The 17,162-nt window shown below is 46.5% G+C and overlaps 1 pseudogene across 1 annotated transcript; it reads right to left on the reverse strand.

Moving 5' to 3' along the window:
* Positions 1-8,211: 8,211 nt before the first annotated feature.
* On the reverse strand, positions 8,212-17,162 carry LOC117075409 (annotated as a pseudogene). The gene is made up of 3 exons (XR_004433989.1): positions 16,135-17,162; positions 12,281-12,445; positions 8,212-9,265 (listed from the first exon to the last, which is right to left on the reverse strand). The product of XR_004433989.1 is annotated as a 3 beta-hydroxysteroid dehydrogenase/Delta 5-->4-isomerase type 1-like (transcript).

Here is a 17,162-nt window from a genome sequence, read left to right on the forward strand (position 1 = left end):
GGGAATTTCATGTCAAGACTTCACATGTTATGCTAGGGCAAGATGGTACATTCAACAAAGGCTCAGCGTTAAGCAGATTCTCTGCCAAGGACTCTGGAACTCTAAGTCAGAGTCCCCACCACTGCTGCAAATCAGGCAATGTCCACTTTAGCTGGCTTTGTTGGGTGAGGGAAAGGACAGTGTGTGACCTTGGAAAAGCTAGCTCACTTTGTCAAGGGGCTGGAAAAGGATCTGGCTAGACATGTCTCTTGTCAAGGGTAGCATTAGCGATTGTCTGAAATGAGGGTCACCTCAAGGTTTCAGCTGAAGTAGCTCTGCTGATTTCTGTGTTGAAGTTAGTAGATTTGGTAGAAATCACAGACATGACTTCACAGCCTGAGATTCCCTGGACTCACACAGCCACTGTTCAGTGCTGCTGCAGCCTAGACCAAGCCCTATAGGTATTCTTGATCTTGCTCTCATCTGTGCATGGAAAGATGCAGGTGTAAGGTGTGGGAAAATCAAACAAAATGACAAGCATGAAGGCTCTTGTAAGATTCAGGGACTTGGGTGAATGTTAGGAAGCAAGGTAGTTACAAGGTGTTCATGCTCAGTGCTGCAGAGAAGGGGCTGCTGAGGGGCATCCTAAACTCTTGTATCATAGCTCCTGGGATCCCAGAAGGAGGACAGAGGCAGTTGCTGTGCACATGGACTGAATCTTCTGGGATTTCCAGCTCCTGGGGCAGGGTGATGAGGGAGTGACAAGGCGTGGCCTCCCTCTCCCGAGAACACGAAGAAAGAAGTAACTAGTTCTGCATCTCCTTTGAGGGTGTGCTGTGAGTGGAGTGTGCAGGGCAGAGCTTTGGCATGAACTGGCAGTGGTGTTGAGCAAGACATGACTTTTCTGGGTTTCTGTCTCCTCTTCACTAGGCACTGTCTTTATTGGCCCTGCCCATTCTAATTTCTAGTGATTGTCAAAGAATTTTAAAACCTACTTGGAAACATCCATAGCTTAATGCCAAAATAAAAGGACATATTTAAGTCAGCATTAAGTTCTGCAATTTAGTGGTCATCAGATATCAGGGAGGGAGGGAATCGGTTCCTACTTGGCCCCACTTCTTGATCCTTTACAACCCTAGGAGAGGTATGATGCCCCTTTCCCAGTGAGGTGCTACGTGCCACTAGAGCCAGGGAAAGGCTGGGAAACCACTTTCTCAAATAACTCTGGCTTCACACAAACAAATAAGCACATGGAGGCCTGTGTTATTATGAATTTTAGCTGCAGAAGTGTGCAGGTGCCAGAGGATGCAAATCATCTTACACTTTTACAGTCCAGTGTCACTGGCAACAGACCTTAGAAACGAGCCATAACCTTCATTTTGCAGGAAAGGAAACAGACGCGAGAAGGTAAAAAGATTTGCTTAACTTCAATGGCAAAATTGAAATGAGAACGCAGGATTTTCACTCTTCACTCTTATTTGCAAAAATATTCTGCTTCTAAAACAAAAGAATACTTGCTTGTTTTTTGCCCTCCTGACCCCTTTGCTTAGTTCCTCTCACCCCCAGCTACTTTTATTTCTATGCCACGAAGCCTCTGCCTGTCTTAATGTATGCAGCACCCACGTCCACAAGCTGACGTTCAGATGGGAGGTTGGGCTGTATGGACCAGACAAATGGATTAGACAGCTGACTTCTGGTTAAACCTGCCCTCTGCCCTCTTTCTAAATGTGTCTCATCCCAGGTCCTCCCTGCCCTTTATAAATATGTTGGTAGGGCAACCTCCTAGTTCTATGCCTTCACCCCCGCTTTTCATCTGAAAGGTAGCAAATCTTAGGTCACCATTACAGGCAGTGGCCTAGGTGAACACTGGGAAAGTCATCTCACTTCCCAGGCCTCACTTTCCTCATTGGCAAAATGAAAGAAGGAAAGGAGTCCACAGTTAAAGCTGGAATAAAGGTCCCTAGATCCTTCTTTAACTTCAATTTAATAAAAATTGTAGAGATGAAGTCTTGTCCGGCATTGAATTCCTGCATTCGAGTGATCTTCCCCTTCAGCCTCAGGCTGGGAATACAGGTGTGCCACGCCATGCCTGATGAAGCTTTCTTTGTTCGAAAATCTGAACTCTGCAAAGATGTTGAGGTGCCCTGTAGGAACCAGGGAGCTTTTTTCATTTGCCCACGATAGGTCAGCAATAGGTATTTTGCCTGCTGCTGAAAGAAGTTCTCATATTCAGTATTCACTGCATATTTTACAGGGATCAGTGCAAAATGAAATGTGGGGTCCCATGGCAGCGCCTTAAGCCAAGCACACGTCCTGGGTGACCTCACCATCCGTGTGCCTAGAGAGCTACTCTGCTCAGAGCTACACCAGGGATTTGACGACTCCAGCTGGTGTGGGAGGGAGTTAGGGCCGGGCTCATGAGAAGGGTATTCCTACCTCAGTGGCCAGGGTTCATGCTAGGATGACAGTAGGCCCAGAGCCCATCTCACGCCCACCCCTCTGTCACCAGTACTTGTTTTGGAAGAAGGGCTGACTTCATTAGTGCTGGTTCTTCCATTTCTTGAGGAAAGATTGTGCTGTTCAATAGGGAGCTTCATGTTTCCAGAACAGATTACTGACTGTTTTGGAGTCTGCAACTGACCCCAGTGCCCCCTGCCTTTGGGGACAGAGTGGCCAAGCCACTTTCTTTCCATCCAGCCTTCCCCCTCCACTTCATAATGAACCTCTTTCATGCCTCAGATCGCCGACTCCATTCCCTGCTCATTCCCATTGGGTGGGATCCTGGGCCAAGATAAAGGAAAAGAACTCCCCTCCAATTTCCACCAGAGTCCCCCGATGTCTTAAGAAGCACATGTAGACGGAGAGGTTGCGTGGTCCTCACTTGAGTCAACTGAGAGTGGGAGATTCTCTTCTGAATTCAATTTTCAAAAGCAGATTTTCCTTTTTTTGTAGTATAAAAATGCTCTAGGCATTGCACAATTTCAGGTTTTGGACCTAATTCCCAGTCCCTTTATAACCTTGGCAGCTGGGCTTCGCCTTCATCAGCCTTTCCCTTTCCCTGCTCACGGGCCTCTCACAACCCCACTCACTTTTCATATCACACAAATGAGTTCATTCTCAGCACCATACCCACTGTGTGGCTTTTCTCTTTCCCAGCTCTCATCATGATGCTCCAGCTTCTTCAGTTTCATCGACACCTTGAAATTCATCTTTGAATTATTTCTTGCTTTTTCATTCAAAGCATTCTGCTGCCCGACTCCCCATCACCTCCTGTCTCCGTCCTAACAGTTGAGTTTACTTGTGTTTCATCCTTCCATCCATCAGCCCATGTGTCTATCTTGTGTCAGTCACTGGGGACAGAGAGATGACATGGTGAGTTACTGTCCTCAGGACATGTCGGTGTAGGGGTGAGGAACGGGACATATAAATGAAAAATTAATGGCAGGGCAACTAAATATGCACAAAGCATGGAGGGTGTACAAAGAGGTGCTTTGGATGGTGAATAAGGAGCTGGGAAGGATGCACTGGCCAGAGAGCTGGGGACCCTCTAAGCAGAAGGAATGCCATGCACTGGCCTGGGTGGATATAAAAGCATGCTGCATGCAGGAAGCCCTGAGTTTGGAAAATTGTTGAGGCACAAAGTAGGAGAATCTGGTGATAGGGCAGGGACTGATGAGAATTAGTCTGGAGTTGTTAGGCAGGGCCCAGGTCTTCAGAGGCCCTCTATGTTATGCTGAGGCGCTCAGGCTCACCCTGACAGTCCTGACAGTCCTGGGGCTCTCCCTAGTGGTTACTTTTAGAAAGGGCGTGACATGGTGAGACTAGTTTGGAGAGCACTCTGGCAACACTGCTGAGGGTAGGTTTCATGGGTGACTCTCCAAGACAGGGAGGCCTGTGGGGGGTAAAAGTCGGAATGATGTTACCAGGGAGGAAGAGGACACATGGAAGAGGTGTTGTGGAGGTAAAGTTGGTAGAGCTGAATGATAGGTGGAAGGAGTCCGGGGCTGCCATCCAGGTGTCCGGCTTGAAAATGTGGGTGCACGGGAATTCTGTGCCCACACCCAGTGCTGTCTAAACTGGCAGCCATTCTGCCTCAGGCCTTCCTCAGTTGCCCCTGTCTTCCGTTTTGTTACCAACACATAAATCAGGCCTTCATTTCTTACCTAGATTTTTGAAATATCCTGTTCATCTCTTTCAGTCCCTCCTACAAAATGGTGCCAAGGTAATCTTCCAGGGACAGCTGAACAATTCCCATTCATAGTGAATGATGTCCCAGCTTTTTGCATCACCATCAATATTCATTGCTAAAGGAGACATTCTTTTCCCGTGGAGTCCAATTTTTGAGAGAACATGAGGCATGCTGTATGTGTGAAGTAACTGAACGTCAAGTTGTCTTTTTTTTTTTTTTTTGAGACAGTCTCACTCTGTCACCCAGGCTGGAGTATATTAGCGCAATCTTGGCTCACTGCAACCTCTGCCTCCCAGATTCAAGCAGTTCTCCTGCCTCTGCCTCCCAAGTAGCTGGGATTACAGGCGCCAATGCCTTGCCTGGCTAATTTTTTTGCATTTTTAGTAGAGAGGGGCTTTTGCCATGTTGGCCAGGCTGGTCTTGAACTCCTGACCTCAGGTGATTCACCTGCCTCAGCCTCCCAAATTGCTGGGATTACAGGCGTGAGCCACTGTGTCTGGCCCAAGTCTTCCTTAATGGGGACCCAGAACTCCTACTCTGAGGTCAGTGAGGGAAGCAGGCAGGGCATCTCCAGGGGTGGCCCTGGGTGATCCTATGTGTGCCCAGCATGTCTTTCAGGTGTATCTTCCATTTCTCCCTTGGCGTAGTGCTGTCTGGTCTGGTCTCATTGTTCCCTAAAAGTGACCCCTTTCCCATCCTGGGTCTTTGCAGACTCCATTGTCTCTATCTGGAATACTTTTCCTTGCATTCCTGTCTGTAGAAATCCTACCCGTCTTCTGATATTTACCCCAAATGCAAGGACCCCATGAATCCCCTTTGGGAATGGATCTCCCGAAAGCACTTTCCTTTCTTATGGCACTCTTCACATTTACTGTGAACAGCCCCCAACATGTCTCCTATTTTATCTCCCACACTGGACCACTAGACTGGGAGCAGAAGTGGAAAATCAGAGACCTTAAATCCTGGGGCCAGCCTGTGAATGTGATTTCTTAGTTTGCTTATTTTTCCCCCACCAAATTTAATTTATTAAAAAATTATAACCTATGTTAACCATACAGGAAAGCAGAGAATATGATATAATAATGTATATTTGGGACTTATCGCCAAGAATGAACAGATTTGCTGCTGACACCTCGCCACCACGTTTTAAGATATAAATTATTGCAGATACACTTTGAACACTAGCCCACACATCCCTCTCCCGAAGCAGATCTTCACACTTCTTTTTCAAATTTAGAGTTAGTCACTAATATTTAGAAATCACAGGATTTCACATCATAAGAGTTGGCCTCCGGCCACTTTCCTGCCAGTTCTCACCAGTCCATCACAGGTTCTGGGGCCCATCCCCTGAACCTGCCTATCCAATCTGTGGCTTGGTCTGGCACCCGAGCTCTCTCATCTGCCCTCTGTACATGCTTTCCAGGAGGTGAGGGGACTCCTCATGCCCCCTGTCCTCTGCACCACTGCTTGGGCTATGCCCACTGTCTGGACCGAGGAATTCAAGGCCTCATTCAAGACCCACTGGCTCCTGTGGCTTTTCCCAGTGAATTCGGCTCAGCTCCATTCTCAGTACTCACATACACCTAGCCCTTAAGCCGGTGGCTGAGCACTGGTCCGTGCTTTCATTCAATCCTGTGTTAGGTACCCTGCAAAGTCACCTTGGTGGAGAAAAAGGACTTGAAAATCCCAGCCAGGTCAGGCTTTCTTGTTCTTCCCTCCTAGCCTTTGCTGCCTCCGTGTGGTGCATCACGTGAAGTGCAGCGAGGCTTGGTGCAGGAGCTCTGCCTGCTTGGCACCCTCAGGTGTAAGAAGGGATGGCATATTTTGTTGGCCACAACACTCCGAGGCCTTTGTGCTTGTTCAGTTGAGACTGTTGACTCATCCGGCCCCCTCGTCTCTTTCTTCGAACTCCCCTCACTGCCTGTTGGAGCTCTGTCCTTTTCCTTCCTTTCCCTGTGAGAATTGCCCTGGTGGTTTCATAAGTGTAGGGTTTCACTAGACTGAAAAACCAGGGGAAGGGCTCTTGTCCCTGATTCTACCACCCTCCGTTGATTCCCATGGTGCTTGACATTAACATATGGATCGTGAGCACACCTTACAAGAGCTGGAGAGATGCTGGCTCTTGCATTTTGTGCACGGCTGGGGAAGGAGGGATGTTCCCTTTTTCACCTTACCCAACTGCCTAGGGCCACTCCCCCCGATGCTAGTGCTGATTATCTGTTCCTTGGGGTTTTGAAAGTGGTGGAAATCTGTTGATCTGGGCCAGAATATGGTTCCCTTTTCTCTTCAGAATGAACACTGAAACTAACTCCATTGTGGTAATCAAATTCAATGGATTAATGATCTGTTAATTTCCTGTGTAAGAAAGAAGCCATTTTGATGTTGGGTATGACTCTCATCATTGCTGTGATACACCCAGGTCCAGAGGGAGACAGCTTCTGTCCCCACACTCTGGACCCACAGCAACCTCCACACCTGCTTCAGTTCAGCTCTGTCCCTGATGCCCCTGACAGTGTTTCTTTTGACTGTGTTTTCACTGATTGGTTAATTACTATGTCATCACTGAAGTCACCAAACTTGTCTTTATTGGCCTCCTCTCTTCAGGGGAATTGAGAAGAATGAGAGAGCCAGTGATTAAAGAGGAGATGGAGGGAAGAAAGAGGCTAAGGATATGGAAGAATAAAGGGAGAAAGGATATGATTTAAAGAAGAGAAGGAGAAAGAAGAGAGAGAGGCAGTTAAATCTCGGCACGTGGGATAGTAGACTTCTAATTTTGGGCTGAGTAGAAGGTATATTTTGGGGGAAGTTCACACTTGTTTTCTTTACTTGCCCAGGAACCCATGGTGTGGCTCATTGTGTGATTTGAAAGGGTGAAATGCAGGGTTATGTATGATCAGAATGGCCAACACACATATAGCCAGGAGTGTTCTAGAGACCTTCTACGAAATTGGCACTGAAGCTGATAGAGGCTGGATGCATTTTTTGTTTCTCTCAGCCCTGCTCAGGTCCATTAGGAAAGGCATGCAAACTCTTTCAGATGCCCCTCAGGGATTCTCCTGGGTTCTAGAGAATCCCCTGCATGTGGACTGGGCAAGAAAGAGGTAACCCAAAAAAGCTGGGGCTCTCCCAAGTATCACCACCCCATGCTCCAGTGCTCTGCTGTACCACCGACAAGACGAGTTCAGGCTGTCTGATTCCGTGGAAAGATAAGGACTTTCAAGGCCAAGTCCCTGGTAGAAGGCCTAGCCATTAATCAGTTAGTGTGACTGTGAACAAGTTTCCTCACCAGTAAAATGGGAATAGTCACCCCCACCTGATAGGTTTCTGATGAGTATTCAGTGAGGGAATATATGTCATATGTAGGTCATGTTGTACATGCCTGAAACATAGAACTCATTCAGTCTTCACCGCCCTTCCTGACCCTCCCGCTACTCTGCCCACCCTGCATCCCCAACTTCATGCTACTCTCCTAGGTAAAAGATGGTGATACCTGGAAATGAAAAGGAACGAGGAAAGTATATATTAACAGAAACCATGCCTCTCTCCAGGTTAGGCATTAAAACATTTATTGCTCTTTACATTGAACCGTGTGAAGAAATAGGAGATTTAAAAGAAAAGAAATGAAATCCTTTCTCATTTAAGAGGAAAATTGGAGCTCTAGTAGTTAAAAGCGACCCTCAAGTAAAAAGAGACCACAAGCTGGGCGCAGTGGCTCACACAGTGGATCACACCTGTAATCCCAGCACTTTGGGAGGCCAAAGCGGGCAGATCACGACCTCAGGAGATTGAGACCATCCTGGCTAACACGGTGAAACCCCGTTTCTACTAAAAATACAAAAAATCAGCCGGGTGTTGTGGTAGTGGGCTCCTGTAGTCCCAGCTACTCGGGATGCTGAGGCTGGAGAATGGTGTGAACCCAGGAGGCGGAGCTTGCAGTGAGCTGAGATCACACCACTGCACTCCAGCCTGGGAGACAGAGCAAGACTCCGTCTCAAAAAAAAAAAAAAAAAAAAAGGACCACAATCTTTCAGAATCAGTCACTGAGGTTTGGAAAAAGCAAATCACATTGTCTTTCCTCTGGTGTATGATTAGGACAGAAAGCTGCTAGTTGGGCCAGGGACTGGGCAGGTTTTGATGACATGAGGAAGACAATAAGTTGGGCATTGTGTGAAAGGGAGGAGGCAGGACCTGGGCTTGTGCCCTTGTCACCTTCTGTACGAAGCCAGGAGGGTGGAGCTTGATGACATCTCCTAACAATACCCACATGTACATCTCTGTCATCCTTAAATCACTGAGTCTTGGACTTCAGGGTCTCCTTGTGCTGGTCCACAAAGGAACCAACCCACTCCATGGTTTTCTGCTTGGCTTCCTACCAGCTGTAGGGTGGCTCGTAGGCCAGATCTCGCTGAGCCTTCTTGTAAGCGAAGGTGAACACGCTATTTGACAATGTCACTATGTGGCAGTTGAAGGGCGGTCCATAGGTGTAAATGGGTCTGAGCAGGAAGCTCACTATTTCCAGCAGGAAGCCAATCCAGTACATCAGGGCTAAAGGAAGGCTCCATCTGGAATCAAGGCGGAGACCGAACTCTTTGCTCAGGGTGTAATTAAGGTTATCATAGCTTTGGTGAGGCGTGTCATCTGAGATATAGTAGAACTGTCCTTGGACACTTGGGGCCTTCCTGGGGTCCTGCAGGGCCCTCAAGGCCAGAATATGGGCCCAGGCCACGTTGCCAACATAGACTGGGTTGACTCTGGGGAACTTACTGAAACTTGACAGGATCCTATTATTGTTTAGCGCCTCATCTATACCAGCAGAAAGGATTGGGCTTCCTTCCCCACAGATAAACATTGGTCTTAAGGCACAAGTGTACCAGGTGCCACCATTTTTCAGAGTCCACTCATTGGCCACCAGCACAGCCTTCTCAGCAAGCTTTTTGCTGTATGGATATGGAGCAGATCATGTGTTTTCCAGAGGCTCTTCATGGCCATTCTGGATGATTTCCTTGTAGGAGTTGGGCCCGATTACGTCTAGGGTACTGGTGTAGATGAATATTGGCACAGTAGCTTGGACACAGGCCTCCAACAGAAGCTGGGTACCTACCAACGAAAAGCATGCTGTCAGTGTCAGGAAATACAACTAAGGGGCCCCAACCACATGCATGTATCTCCACTCCCTAGTGCAGTGGTTGTAACAGACTCGGGGTCCATTCTTCTGTGATTCTGACTGAGACTGGGCCATGCTACAGCCATAGGAAAAACACTAAAATGAAAAGAAACTGACATATGGGTTCTGGAGAGCAAGAATTTCTAGACTTTTGGGTGTATGGATGTGTGTGTGTGTGTGTGTGTGTACTTTAATTTTGGCAAAGGACCTAGGGTTATCACTTTATTTTTTGCGAAGTAAGGATGTTGAAAATTATAATGTGACATCAATACCATTAAAGGCAGGTTATTGAAAAACTAAAAAATCAGGAAGATATACTCTGAGAATATGGACAGTCCCAGTCCTTAGGCAGAAAAGGGCAGTGGAAGAAATTATGTCACACACATACCCATACACAGTTGTATATAAGCAATATACACTCTTAAATATACATGCAATTGCTGGTATTTTTCTCATTTTGAGTGGACTGATAAAACTTAGTCACAAGGACCATTCCTGGAGTCATTGAGCAAAGAGTGGCTTGTGGGGAGATGCTGGAAACCCACACTCTTTTCCTGATTGTGTGTTCGCTGGGAAAGCTGCTTCCAATTCTGGCTGTGACTCTGTTTACCTGGTTATGTAAAGTCGGGGTGATAAACCTTCCCTTAAACCCTGCCCTGGTGTTTCCTGTGGAGCCTGGTGGAGGACTGGGAAGAGGAGTGTGCCCTCTGCTGGTAACACCTGCACTGGGAGGACCTGGTAGCATCCCCTGAGCTGTGTGGAAGTGAAGCTCATGGAGGTGCTCGGAGTGCCTTCCCTTGAAGAAGGAAGGAATTTCGTAGGTAAGGATTATTATTTTTTCTTCTTGTTTTTTTTTTTTGGCCCAGTTTAAAGTTTCTGTGGAATTTGAGTTTCTGGAGAGACAGCCTCATGTTTTCAACAATTAATCTGGTGGTAGAGAAAATGTGGAAGTAGTTTACCTTCAAGAGGGAAATGACCAACATTGTGAAATGTTTTCTAAGCCTTGGAGTGATAATGGCTTAGGAAACAGATGCCTCTAACACTTCCCCTGTCATTTCGCATTTCTTGTTGTTGGGAGCTGTGGAGAGTTAAGAATTCAAATGAAAAACTGGTTACTCTTAACACCCTCCTTGCACTGTAGAGGTACTTAAAGGTATGCATAAGTAGAAACGGGAAAGATTTTTTATTGAGATGGTGCTGGATACCCAAAAGCAATTAGCTGCTTTAGGAAAGGTGTTGGAATAGACTGAATGTGGAGGGCCAGGCCTGCAGTTGGGTGCTGTGGTGCTGAAGAGACTAGGCTCTGGGAAACAGATGGTGAGACTGCATGACAAGATTCCTTAAGGAAATGTGTTTGGATTTAAAGTGGTTTGGAAAGCGGCAATTCAGAAAGACCATCAAGACTTTAAGGGATGAGGATTGAATGAAGGTGCACTTTGGACACCTGGCTGGGAATGGCTCTGTAAGAGCAGGCCCTGTGGTGAGCTGAAGAGATTGTGTATTCTGAACACCTGGAAACCCTTTTTGTTAAGCAAATATTGTGAGAAAGCATGTGCTGGATAATTCTGTCCTGACAGACCACTGTGAACCAGCTTTGCTAGTTCTCTTGAGAAAACTTCTTTGAGGTGGGCAGCAGGGCTCTGAATGTTCTTGATATGGGAGTGCTGGGAAGGGAAGAGCGTGGTCCCTTTAAATGATATGGGAGTGGGGAAGGGAAGTGCTGGGTGAAGGAGGGTGTAGTCCCTGGCTAGGGCTCCACTCCCAGGGACGTAGATGAGGACAAGCATTTTCTGCCGAAATGTTGCGTTTCCCACGACCACCCTGGCCTGTCATGCCCCCATTCTGTGCCTATAAAAACCCCCAAGACCCTAGCAGGACACACACAAGCTGCCAGACAATGAGAGGAGCAGATTGGCAGAAGAAGACAGAAGGGGCTGGATGTCAGAAGGGGCACATCAACGGACGAACACATCAGCAGAGGAACACACGGGCAACTGGACGTTGGGAGGAACACACTGCCCAGCAGAGTGATGTGGAGTTTCCCTGGGATAGTCGGAGAAGAGTTGGGCAGTTGAGCTGCCAAATCCATGGGCAAACCTTCCCCTTCTGTCATCCCCCAGCTGCTGAGAGCTACCTCCACTCAACAAAACCTGGCACTCATTCTCCCAGCCCAGGTGTGATCCAATTCCTCTGGTAACCAAAGCAACAACCCGAGATACAGAAAGCCCTCTGAATTTCCGACAAGGTAGAGGGTCTAATTTAGCTGGTTAAAACAAGCCACCTACAGATGTCAAAACTAAACGAGCAAAACTAAAAGAGCACATGTAACACACACCCACTGGGGTTTCAGGAGCTGTAAACATTCATCCCTGACACTGCCATGGTGTCGGAATTCCACAGCCTGCCTCTCTGTATGCTCCTGTAGAGGTTTGAGCAGTGAGGCACTGAAGAAGCAAGCCACACCCCCATTGCATGCCTGCTGAGGGGGACGAGGGGATTTTTCCCATTTCATTATCATCAGCCTACACACAAAGTTTAAAATGATGACTATGGTGGCACCTGGAAGGTTTGATGCTGTCCCAGAGGCAAAGAGTGGCTGGATATCAAGAATCTGAAGTCAGAGTTTAGTCGACTTTTGACTGGAGCCGTAATAGAAAAAGTGTCCACAGCCTTTGGAGTCACACAGGAGTGAGTTTAAAGTCTAACTCTCCTACTTACTTACTTACCTGGGGGGCCCTGCACAAGTTACTTGCCATTTCTAGCACTGGTTTCCTCATGTAAAAAGCTAAAGATAGCAGCTTTGAACTCCCCCAGTTGGTAGTGATTAGCAAAGACACTTGGCCCAGAGCACAGCAGGTGTTCAGTGGAGGGACTTCTTTTCCTTTCTTGTCCTTCTTTGTGATCCTTAATCCCCTACCTTGCTTCATCTCCTCCCCAGGCTACTGTACCTTTCACATTGACGTTCATGACAGACTCTCTGTGAGTGACACCGATGACGTCTATGACAGAGGTGGTGTAGATGATGACCAAGATGTCCTGGCAGGCTCTCTTCAGGCATGACTCATCCAGAATGTCTCCTTCCAGCACTGTCAGCTTGGTCTTGTTCTGGAGCTCTGTGTGAACACGGGTCAGGTGATTGGAACATTTCTGAAACTGGCTTGGAAGTTTCCTGATAAAGATGATGTTACATAGGTGTTCGGGGATGGTTAGAGTCATGGTGTTGGGGTGGAGGCTGTACATTCCATGGAAGGAACAAGTAAACAAAGACACAGAAGTCAGAATGTGTAGCAATTTATTGGGAAAGAGCAAACATCTGTTTCTACCCCATCTCATTTCAGAAAAGTAATGTGAGCAATGAGCTGTCAGGTGTATCTGGAATATAAGCATTTCTAGAGTCATGGGAAACTCACTAAAATATTGAAAGAGAGTAGGGTGATTGTGGAGAGTTGGGTGTAAGAGGGAAAATTCGAATTTAATTCTGCAGGTGATGCAGGATCATGATTTTGGGTCTCCAGCACCACATCAAAGAAAATCCTTTATTTATATTTGGAATAAGTAGAGAACCAGGCAGAGCATGGTGGCTCACATCTGTAATTCTAGCACTTTGGGAGGCTGAGGTGGGCTGACTGCTTGCACCCAGGAGGTCAGGACCAGTCTGGACAGCCTCATGAAACCTCATCTCTACTAAAAATACAAAAATTAGCCTGGCGTAGTGGTGCCTGCCTATAGTCCCAGCTGCTCGGGAGGCTGAGGAAGGAGGATGGATGGAGCCCAGGAGGTAAAGGTGGCAGTGAGCAGAGATCATTCCTCTGCACTCAGCCTTGGTGGCACAGCCAAAGCCTGTTAAAAAAAAAAAAGTGAGCGAGACAGAGAAACAGAAGCAGAATTATGATGTAGGAAGTCAACCTTGGCTTGAGGATGTAAAATGGACTGATATAGGGGATATGAGAAAGTAAGGTAATTAAAAGATTAATCAGAGTATCTGTGCCAAAGTTTCGATGAGGTCTGGAAGCAGGGTCCAGCAGTGGAAGCAGAGGAGGGCAAATACAACAGGTTTGAATTTCAGATCTTACCTTAAAGGTCCTGATACCTACTGGATCTGGGTTGAGAGAAAAAGAAGACAAAATCACCCCTGTGGTTTCCTGCCTGGGCAATCAGGAGGAGAGTGGAGCCATTACTAGGGAACTGCGGATGGGCTTAAATGAGGAATTTCCATGAAAAACTCATCAGACTTGAAAAGAAGATAGCAATGCTGAAAGTTAGCGACCAATGAACTAATATTCCAGCTGTCTAGCCGAGGGCAGTGGTTACAACTTTAATGTCTTCAGGATCCTCTGAAATCCCCAAGGCATGATGCTGACAGTAAAGTTGTCACCTGGAATTAGCCCACGCCATGAACACTGTGGTACATGGAGCTTGGATAAATACTCTACACTTGTTTGTTCTTTATAATCTGCATATGACTCACAGCTTGCTTATTTCCTTTTACAGCAATCTCATGAGATAGGTTTTCTGAGTCCCACTTTATTGATGAGGAAACTGAGGTTCAGAGAGGTTCAGGGACAGATCAAAGGTCACATTTCTAGTGGAGACTCAAACTTGCCCAACCCACCTCCAAGCCTCGTACACTGTACACCCGGTACAGGACTGGCTGTTTACAATAAACTTTTCTGAGAAAGTTCAACTGAAATTGGCAACAAAGGCCAAAGAACAGTGAGAGTAAAATTCAGAGTGAAAAATTCAATACCGGAGCAATTCCATCCAGGGTTTCAGATAGGACCATTTACTCTCCTGATGCCTCTGTCATGTTTTGTCTACTCCCAGCCCCTTCCTATTGCCAGGCAACTCCAAGAAGGCCATGGTATGGGGGAGGCAGGGAAGAGGCTGCCGGGGAGGACGTGGGTGACAGACTGAGAGTAGAATTTTCTCTGGTTCTATTTCCACCTCTGCACTTCCTGCTCCCTTCCTCTGCTTCCCCTTTGCTGCCAACTTCAGACAGACTGGCTCAAAGGAATTGCCTTTTCAAAGTTGAAGAAGTCTAAAGCCAAGAGAAAAGGCTCTTCCTCAGTGAGTTCACAGGGATCTAGAAACTAGGAATGGGGACTTTGTAGTGGAGCCATAGTTCGCTCCTTCCTCAAGCTGCTAGACTAACTCTGTTTAAGAGTGCAGATGCTGCACTAGACTCTCTGGGTTCAAATCCAGGTTTGCCATATTCTAACTCTGGGACTTCCAGTGAGTTAGTTAACCTCTCTGTGTCTGTCTCCTAATCTGTAAGAAAGGAGGATAATAATATTAACAATCTCATAGGGTTGCTATGAGTAACAAAGGAGTCAGCATATGCAAAACATGTAGCACAGTACCTGGCACAGAAAGAACACTGAAAGGATTCTCTGTTTTTATCTTCATACAGGCCACTGTGCATCCATTATATCCCCTGCATTTTCACCATAAGGAACAATTCCTCTAGGCTGAGTATTGCTTTTTTCTGGTATTATGTGTTAGATTGTAAATATTGGCGACACCTAAGGATTACAAACATTTAATCTTGGTCTTGTGTTAATATTTGTTTATGAAAGACACCATTAAAACAGAGGGTGGAGGAAATCGGAAGAGGTCTGAGAAGAGCAAAAGAGGAACAGAGTATTGGGTGTGGTCCCTGAATGATGTCAAGTGGGGGCTTCTCTGAGGGCAGGTCATGAGTCTCTACACTGCCAGAGCCCACATGAAGACACACAGTCCACCCAATATCCTGGGTTGGGGAGGAGGACAGGGAATTGGGCACCCAGGGAGGCAAAGGGAGAGACTGAAGACCCACTTTGCCAAGCATCAGCTCTGGAGTCAAGTGACGAAGCCTTTGGAGGAAGCTCTGGTCTGAGCTGTGCTACACATTAATTAGATGGTCTTGGCAAGTTGCTTTATGTTTCAGGACCTTGATGGTTCATTGTTCAGTTGGATACAACCCCTTTTATGCCCCTCATGGGGTTATTTGCACAAGGATCTGCTACACCAAATTCTGCAATTTCTTGATGATTGAGCAACAGAGACAAATAGTTAAAAAATAAAGCCATATATGAAAAATTGAAATGAGGCATATCTGGCCTCATACTGCCTCTTACCATCTCTGCTCTGTGCTGTGCACTTGTGCACGAGCTCTCTCTCTCACTGATGTTCTCTCTGTCTTATCCTCTCTCTCTCTCTCACTCTTTCTCATGCATTCTCTGTCTTTCTTATTCTCTCTCTCTGATTTTCTCTCTCCCTCATTTTCTCTCTCTGTTTCGCTTTCTGGCACACACACACACACACACTTACACACTCGCCTATACCTTCACTTCTTTTTATTTTGCCTTTACTAAAGATGCCAAGGATGCTACAAAACAAAACAAAGCTCAGGGCGGTCTAGAGAGGCAGAAACCCACTGGTGAGGTCTCCAAGTCAACGGCATCCTTTGTGAATGTTGCAAAGCAATTGCCAAGACAAAAAGCTTCAGAACATAAAAAAGTTGTAAACAAGAAAAATAACTGATGTGGGATTTTCTAGATGAGAAGAAAATGGGCCTGGTGTCCAAAGTGGCTGTGTCTCAAGTTCTGGGTCAGGGCCAGAATCCAGTCTCTGGACACCCCATCCAGTATCTTTCACACTATGCCATTTTATACTGTTTAATATTCTTTTCATGATGACTGTGGATGTGGGATTGGCTTAGATTTGACTACAACTTTCTATAACTTGCTAGAAAAGGTCCACCTCCCCACACCCATGCAGGGCTTAAAATGGAGCCACACACCCATGAATCAAGTTTGCTTACCAGAAAATTCCTCCCTCAGCTCTGGTCTGAAGGCCCTGTCCAAGGCCCTGATCTCCTTCAGCTCCTTCTCCTCCACCAACAGGCAGGCGATCCTCTGACCCAGAAACCTTCCTGCTCCTGTCACAAGGCAGCTCCAGCCCATCATGGCCAATCCAAAGTAGCAGACAACACACTCCAGGAAACAGAAGATGCTGGGGAGCAGATCTGATTCTAGGGTGGCCCTGGAGAGGGTTAAAAAAGAGGTCAAATGGTTATACACTCACACAGAGGCTTTATTTTCCTCCATCCCATTTTTTTGCAAAAATTCCATGTCTTCACCATTTCCAGGAGTAGCTGAAAGAAAATAAAGAAACTCTGTTAGATTGTTAAAAAGCTGGACAGAAGAGTCAGGGTGCTGGTCACTTCATCCCCTAAGGCAGCCCTGGAGCTTTATGCTCTGTGGCTCCTGGCTTTCCCCTTATCACTTTGAACTCCTGCCACACACTCGTTGCTCCTGTCTCTTCCAGCATCCCTTTTCTCAGAAGAAAAGTGACCTTTAATATATATCTCTAATTCTTCCCAGCAACAGGACGAGAAGTCCAATTCTAAGGCTACAGTGTGGTAAAGAGTCTTAGGTTTAGCCTTAACAGGACACTGGTCGGTTGATACCAGTTGTCTGGGATCCGCAATCTGTGATCTTAAACTAGACTGAGAGAAATCTCCAAGTGTAATGTGAACTTTGCCTTTGTGCAGTAAATATGTTTGGAGGGAAATCCACATGAGCTCATTCTCTCCTCTCTCAGTGTCATTTGAAATCCTGCTGCAGTCTTGCAAAGTTTAGAAATTTGTAGTGGTAACAGCTCCAGTTACTAAGTTTTATGGAGGTGACTTTCTTTCCTACTCAATATATCCAAAACCTCAGTTGCCATTTTATCCCGGAGAACTCTGGGTTCCTAGATGAAGAACATCGTTGAAGGAAGGCTATCTAGTGATAGTCACTTAATTATATGGCCTGTACTGTTACTGTTGGTTACTACGGCATGAACGAA

Source organism: Trachypithecus francoisi, unplaced genomic scaffold (genome assembly GCF_009764315.1).
Source record: "Trachypithecus francoisi isolate TF-2019V2 unplaced genomic scaffold, Tfra_2.0 Lachesis_group5, whole genome shotgun sequence".
Lineage (NCBI taxonomy): Eukaryota > Metazoa > Chordata > Mammalia > Primates > Cercopithecidae > Trachypithecus > Trachypithecus francoisi.